This window comes from Rhinopithecus bieti, unplaced genomic scaffold (genome assembly GCF_001698545.2).
Source record: "Rhinopithecus bieti isolate Rb0 unplaced genomic scaffold, ASM169854v2 scaffold_20891, whole genome shotgun sequence".
In the NCBI taxonomy this organism is placed as follows: domain Eukaryota; kingdom Metazoa; phylum Chordata; class Mammalia; order Primates; family Cercopithecidae; genus Rhinopithecus; species Rhinopithecus bieti.
In genome coordinates this window covers 1382216-1390190 of record NW_016810137.1, presented here as the reverse complement: position 1 = coordinate 1390190, position 7975 = coordinate 1382216, and positions in this window count along the sequence as shown.

Here is a 7975-nt window from a genome sequence, read left to right as displayed (position 1 = left end):
TCGCAACCTCAAACGGCTGGGGTTTTCCAGATAAGTTGTTTGTGTAAACCCGGGGGGTGGTCATATGCATGTATGTTGCAACCTCAAACGGCTAGGGGTTTTCTAGATAAGTTGTTTGTGTAAGCCCGGGGAGTGGTCACATGCATGTATGTTTAGAATTTTTCCCTTAAGGGCTTTCTATCTCAAAAGCATGGATGGGCTTCTTCAACCATATTAGATATGGTAGGAATAAGTATGATGTGTAATAGAAGGTGATAAATAAAATAGGTTGACTAAAGCAGCAGCTTGTGACAGGGGCCCATATGGTCAGATGGGTATAGAGGTGGATCCGTACCGAGGAGGACTAATATGCCTGGCAGAAGAGTTTGGTCATTATTCTAAAATGGTCAGAAAATAGCTGAATTTTTGAATAGGAGAGTAATATGATACAAAGAGGAGTTTGTGTTTTTAATTTTTGCCCTTATATAGAAGATGCAAATGTTTTCAATGTTTTGGGCAATTCAAAAAAACTTTTTTCTAAGCTGTGTCTAATCTAAACTCTAAAGGAAAGTCAGTTCTGTAACACACTGTTCCTTTCCATCTAGTTTTTTCTTTAATGTTTAAATATAACATTTTTTTAGAGATTCCAGAGTTTTATCAAACTGGAATGTTGGCCACAACAGTTCAAAGGTATCTAGGTTAAAAGTATGAAGTAATTGAGGATAATGGGAAATTAAGATTGCAGGGCTCACTCTTCAATTGTAGTAGGAAAATTAAAGGTAAATTACAAAGCAAAGTTCAGAATAAAACGTATGTCAGTATTCAAGACCTTGCAAGTTTATAAAATGCTTGGTATGTTTATTACTATAATGCTATTATTTGACCAAAGCACAGGGGACTTCAGATTGTGTATTTATGGACTGATTCCCCAACAGATAACTGCACAATTCTGGAATGCTGTTGCTGTGTCAATAGTTGTAGACTTATTATTGTAAAATTTTTCCCTCTTTCAACCTAATTAACTTAGAATGTCTCTAACGTGATTTGCAAAGAATTTTTTATTTATATTTTGCAATCAGCATTTGACCAGCACACAGGTTTGAGATATGCACTACAATGTGTAAACATTTTGTAAGATAATAAATAGTGCCTACTAGTCTAAATGTTTTATGATTGCCTGTTCTCTGCTAATTGGTCATGGATTGAAATTCCCCATTGTTTAATTTTTTTAATTTGTGGAAAATTATTATAAATGAGTGTGTAGGGCTTCATATCACAGCTGTTGTCATTTAAAGTTTGGACAGTGTCATTACAAATGAAGCCCTGCTGTGAAATCAAAGTCAAAAGGCATCTTGGCATCCCAACCATTTCCTTGGGAGAAGATTACAGCTCAAGTCAGTTGAACTTTATTGCCTTGGGCCTCATGACAGTCTTCAGAAACATGTAAGGCATTTCTGTTAAAGAAATTCAGATGTGCTAGGACACAGATGACATTCTTGTGCATAGCAGTGTCCTAAGGGGGTGAGGAATAAGTCAGGAAGAAAAGATGATTCATACTTTTGCCGCATTCTGGCATTATTATATAAAATCCATGGAGAGGATGGAGACCTTGCAGTGATACCACATAGGAAAAAGGTGCGGTGTTTTCCTACATGCCCTGACTGTATTCTAAAATAAAAACCTAAACATGACTCCAAGGTAATGACTGCCTTCAAAGTAATATTTCAGTTTATTTTAATATTCTCTTTGAAGGAAGTTCCCATTGACTCATATTTCTTTTCTCCCTTTCCTTTCTCACACACATTCATTTCCAGAGGTTTGACTGAGGGAAAGATGCTACTCAGTCACTCTTTTTATGTGTAAAACTCATGTTCTTGAATTTAAAACAAAAGATTACTTGTTCTAACTTAAAAATCTGCCTAACCAGTAACTGGGCTCCAACAAAAGTCCCCACAGAGACATCATGAAAGAACATCATTGTCCCTCTAATTTAAGGATGTATCTTATTCAGCCATGAATTTATCTCATCCCTTTAAAGTGTGTTCTTATTTGTCATCCCTATTCCCTCTTGGGATAAAGAGATTCCTGAGTTCATTAGGACACATAGTAGATACTCAATAAATATTTGTTGAAAAAATCGTTATTCAAAGGAAAATCCTGATTACGCGCAGTGCTAATTCTGGAAATCTAAGACCTAGTAAGATCATTTGTTCTACAGTTCTTTCAGCTTTGTATGACATTCAAAAAGGCACATCACTCATTCAACAGCTTACCATAAATATTGATAACTGCTTCTTACTCACTGCTATAAAAATGCCATTAAACTGCTCATAGTCTAGTAAAGAGACAAGTAAATAATCACAATAGAGTGTGATATGCTAAGCATTTCCTAGCCTCAGTGATAATAACATTTATTGAGTACTTACTATATACCAGGTACAATTTTAAGTATTTTACATGTATTAGTGATTTCTAACTTGATTGCATTGTGAGCTGACAACTCTATCTGTATGATTCAAAACATTTTGAAATTTACTGATAGTTTTTTGTTTTGTTTTGTTCTTGAGAGAGGGTCTTGCTTTGTCACCCAGGCTGGAGTGCAGTGATGCAGTCATGGCTCACTGTAGCCTCGACCAGCTGGGCTCAAGTGATTCCCCCAACTCAGCCTCCCAAGTATCGGGGGGTACAGGCACATGCCACCACACCCAACTAATTTTTAATAATTTGTAGAAGAGCTCTTACCATCACTCAGGCTGGTCTTGAACTCCTGAGCTCAAGAGATCCTCTCACCTCGGCCTCCCAAAGTTCTGTGATTATAGGTATAACCCACCATACCCAGCCCTGATACTTATTTTATGGACCAGTGTGAGGTCAATTTTTTTAAATCCATGTGAACAGTTCTGGGTACAATGTTAGAGTGCAGTGTCCATTAGAGCAAGCAAGTTTTTGTATACAGTGTTCTGTACATATCTATTAGCTCTAACTTTTGCAGTATTTCTTTAAATCTACTATACGATGACTGATTTTTTTTTTTTTTTTTTTTTTTTTTTTTTTTTGAGACAGAGTCTCGCTCTGTTGCCCGGGCTGGAGTGCAATGGCCAGATCTCAGCTCACTGCAAGCTCTGCCTCCTGGGTTTATGCCATTCTCCTGCCTCAGCCTCCCGAGTAGCTGGGACTACAGGCGCCCGCCACCTCGCCCGGCTAGTTTTTTTTTGTATTTTTTTAGTAGAGACGGGGTTTCACCATGTTAGCCAGGATGGTCTCGATCTCCTGACCTCGTGATCCGCCCGTCTCGGCCTCCCAAAGTGCTGGGATTACAGGCTTGAGCCACCGCGCCCGGCCACGATGACTGATTTTTCTACCTGCTTGACCTATCAGTTACTGAGAGAGGTATATTAAAATATTTTAGCATGATTGTAAATTTATCTATTGTATCTATTTTCCTTTTACATCTGTTTTGCTTTATATACTTTGAGGCTAAGTTACTAGGTTTACACACATTTAAATTGTTATAGCTTTCTGGTAGATTGAGCTATTTATTATTATGTAATGCTTCATTTTATCCCTAGTAATGCATTTTGCCTTAAAGAGTATTTTATAGTCTGATTGTTAATGTAGCTACCCCAACTTCTTTTGGTACATATTTTTTTATCCTTTAAATTTTGTGTATCCTTAAGTTATATATATATGTTATTTATAAGCAACAAATATTTAGATTCTGGTTTTAGATTTAGTGTCAATCTTTGTTTTTTTAACCAGAACATTTGGTCAATTTGTGCTATTGTATTTGTATTTGTTACAAGTAGTTAGACAGGCATGAGTGGGGCAGGAGAAAGCTGTCCTCCACCCACTAGGAATGTCAGGTGATGGTTGGGCAGTTATCACATTCCCTCTCTAAAAGTGATAAATTGACAGCTGGCACCAGGGACAGGCCATTTCCTGATTGTCCACACCTGGTACACTAAAGTGTTAATTGAATGCAGGCACCAGGGAGAAGCAACTTCCTGGGCATGAGCATTAAGAGACAAAATGGCAGAGTATGACCTTCCAGGGGCACACCACCCAAAAAGGGAAGAAAGCCACAGATAGGCATGCATACAACTTCCTAAACACACTGTGCATGCTCACCTCCCAAGTGTAAGAAGGGCACTGTACTTATGAGTAGTCCAGCCTACAGGAAGAATCATGGGAAAGGAGCCAGCGTATAAAGTCCTAGGATCAAGGTTAAAATGGCACTGGACCTTCACGTGCCCGCTTGGGTCTCTTCCAAGTGTTATTTCATTTCTTTCCTGTTCTAAAGCCTTTTAAAATAAACTTCCACTCCTGCTCTGAAACTTGCCTTGGTCTCTTTTTCTGCCTTATGCTCCTCAGTCCAGTTCTTTCTTCTGAGGAGGCAAGAAATAAGGTTGCTGCAGACCCATAGGGATTCACCATCGGCAATACCTTGGATACCTTGACTGGCAACGTATTTGGTGCTGTGAGACTCAGATATTTGCCACCACTAACATATTTATTCCTACCATCTTATTTTTTTCTTTTTCTGATTGTTTCCCTTTTCTGAGTTTCTTTTTCCACTTTGTTTTTGTTTCCCTTGGGTTCAGGTTTGTTAGTTTTTTTTATTTTCCTATTATTCCATTTTTTCCTCCACTACTTTGGAAGTTGCAACCCACTCTATTTCTGTTTCTTTGGTGATAATACAGACATTCTTTTTTTTTTTTTTTTTTTTTTTTTTTTTTGGAGATGGAGTCTTGCTCTGCCGCCCAGGCTGGAGTGCAGTGGCCGGCTCTCAGCTCACTGCAAGCTCCGCCTCCCGGGTTCACGCCATTCTCCTGTCTCAGCCTCCCGAGTAGCTGGGACTACAGGCGCCCTCCTCGTCGCCCGGCTAGTTTTTTTTTTTTTGTATTTTTTAGTAGAGACGGGGTTTCACCGTATTAGCCAGGATGGTCTCGATCTCCTGACCTCGTGATCCGCCCGTCTCGGCCTCCCAAAGTGCTGGGATTACAGGCTTGAGCCACCGCGCCCGGCCAATACAGACATTCTTAAATGCTTACTTAATTTATCAAAATCTATCAAAATCTATCAGATTTATCAAAATCTAACTGCAATCCACTCCCTTACAAAGTGTGCTACCATGGTTGTATAGTTTAGTTGTAGCTTAATTTTCTTTGCCATCAAAAGACAATATTGTCATTGTTTTATACATTCAGTGTGTGTTTAGATTTACCTACATATTTATCTCCTTTTTGGCTCGGTTATCTTCTTCCATCTCAGACTTTCTATCTGGTGTCATAGGTGGCTTTAGAGATCCCAGGATTATTGTCATTCTTGTTAACTGAAAAACCAAATCTGTAAAATATTTTAAAGAGGCTTATTCTGAGCCAATAGGAGTGACCACAGCCCAGCAGTCGGATTGCAGTTTAATGTTATATATTTCAGGGAGACAGAAATTGTAGGTAAAATCATAAATCAATATATGGAAGGTATACCTTGGTTCATCCTAAAGAGGTGGGATATCTTGTGGGGTGGTGGCTTACAGGTCATAGGTGGATTCAAAGATTTTCTGATTGGCTACTGATTGAAAGAATTAAGCTTTGTATAAATACTTGATGTCAGTAGAAAGAAATGCTTGAGTCAAGATAACGGGGTTGTGGAGGTCAAAGCTCTTATTATGTAGATGAAGCCTCATAGGTAGTAGCCCTCAGAGAGAATGGATGGTACATGTCTCTTTTTAGACCATAAAAGTGTCAGACTCCCAGCTAATCTCTCCCACAGCTGAGAAAGTCCTAGAAAGGGAAGGCCTGGCTGCATTAATGGAGATTCTCTGCAGATGCAAATTTCCTCCACAACAGATGACTTTGCAGGGCCATTTCAAAATATGTCAAAGAAAATATTTTATTTCCTTCAGGGTCTCCTATCTATCATGTGATGCTGTATCAGAGTCAGGTTAGAAAGGAAGCTGCTTTATGCTGGGATAATTTTAAAAACATGTTTTCATGCCTATGATCCCAGCACTTTGCGAGGCCAAATGTGGGAGGATCACTTGAGTTCAGGAGTTTGATACCATCCTGGCCAATATGGTGAAACCCCATCTCTACAAAAAATACAAAAATTACCTGCACATGGTGGCACATGCCTGTTTTCCCAGCTATTCAGGAGGCTGAGGTGGGAGGATCACCTGAGCCCAGGAGGTCGCAGTTGCAGTGAGTGCAAACTACACCACAGCACTCCAGCCTCCAGAGTGAGACCCTGTCTCAAAATACAAAAATTTTTTTAAAAGACAAAAACCATTTCATGAGATTTTATGGTTTATAGGGTATGACTTAACCCCTGCCTGGCATGGCCTTAGGTCGTGTTTATAATATGGTATCTTATTGCCACCAAGAGTCTGTTTTGTCAGATCTGTAATTTTACCTAAACACCAAAAGGGAGGGGGCTAATGAGGCGTGTCCGACCTCCCTTCCTGTTATGGCCAGGAATTCAGTTTTTCAGGTTTCCCTGGGATCACTTTGGTCAGGGGTCTGTTCGTTTGGTTGTGGGGCTCAGCATTACATTTTTGGTTTATATTCTCCTAAATGACTTCCTGCCTTTAGCAAGTGCTAGTCTTTTTGTCCTATCCCTTGAGTCCCTTGAGTTCAAAACTAATACTAAAATTTGCTCACCACCAGTTCCTAAGTTAAAATTTAGCTTCAGTGCTCTATCTTTCCAAGTTTCTACTTATATTTTGGTCTGCATATTCCTTGCTTTCTTGCCAATTTATTGCATTGTATTAAAGATTTTAAAATATTTTATCTATCATTGAAAATTATTTTTAGAAAAATTGTCTATCAGATTAGGAAAACAACCGTAAGTCAAGAAATAAAAATCTATAAGTAAATTTTAAAATGATCTTTTGGGCTGGGTGTCATGGCTTATGCCTGTAATCCCAGCATTTTGAGAGGTGGAGACAGAAGGACACAGGAGTGCAAGACCAGCTTGGACAACATAGTGAAACTCTGCCTCTACATAAAAAAATAAAAAATTAGCTGGGTGCTGTGGTGCATGCCAGGTACTTGGAAGGCTGAGGTGGGAGGATCCCTTGAGCCCAGGAGTTCAAAGCTGCAGTAAACTATGATTGTGCCCCTGCACAGCCTAGGCGACAGAGCAGGATCCTGTCTCTAAGAAATTTTTTTTTTTTTAATTTTAAATTCTTTTGTTATAAATAAGGTTTTGGTGCCGCAAAAGAAATAGCACTCAAATGTAAAATTGTCTTTTTAATTCTCAGCCAGGCAAGTTACTTCTATAGAAGTGTGCGCCCTTACAGATGGAGCAATGGTGAGCTCACACTTGGACAAGGGAGGGGAAGGGGTTCTTATCCCTGACGCACGTGGCCCCTGCTGCTGCGTCGTTTCCCTGTTGGCTAGGGTTAGAGGGCACAGGTTAAACTAATTCCGATTGGCTAATTTAAAGAGAGTGACAGGGTGAGTGGTTTGGTGGCAAAAATGGTTATGCAGGGTGGAGAATGAGTCAGGGCGGAGCAGGTAGCGGGTAATTGGAATGAGTCAGGGGGGAACAGGTAACTGGAATGAGTCAGGGTGGAGCAGTAATCGAGAAAGGTTACTTTATGAGGAAGTTAAGTTTAAAAGTAGAAGGCAAAGAATTGAACATACTGACATTGATTCTTTGAAACGAAATTTAGAACTCATTTAACATTTTGATTGGAATTCTGTCATAGGATTTTTGATGATCTTAAATAATAATTTTCCAAAATATATTTTACAACTGCTTTTTTAAAAAATACTCAGTGAAATTAGGTTTACAGATGTTGTATGCCGAATTCCCTTCATAGAGTCACAGTTTAAACTCCCGCAAAATCCTGGGTTTTTTTTTGTTTTGTTTTGTTTTGTTTTGTTTTTTCTTTTTTTTATAAAAAGAAGGCCAGGCGTGGTGACTCACGCCAAAATCCCAGTATTTTGGGAAGCCGAGGTAGGCGGTTCACGAGGTCAGGAGATCGAGACCA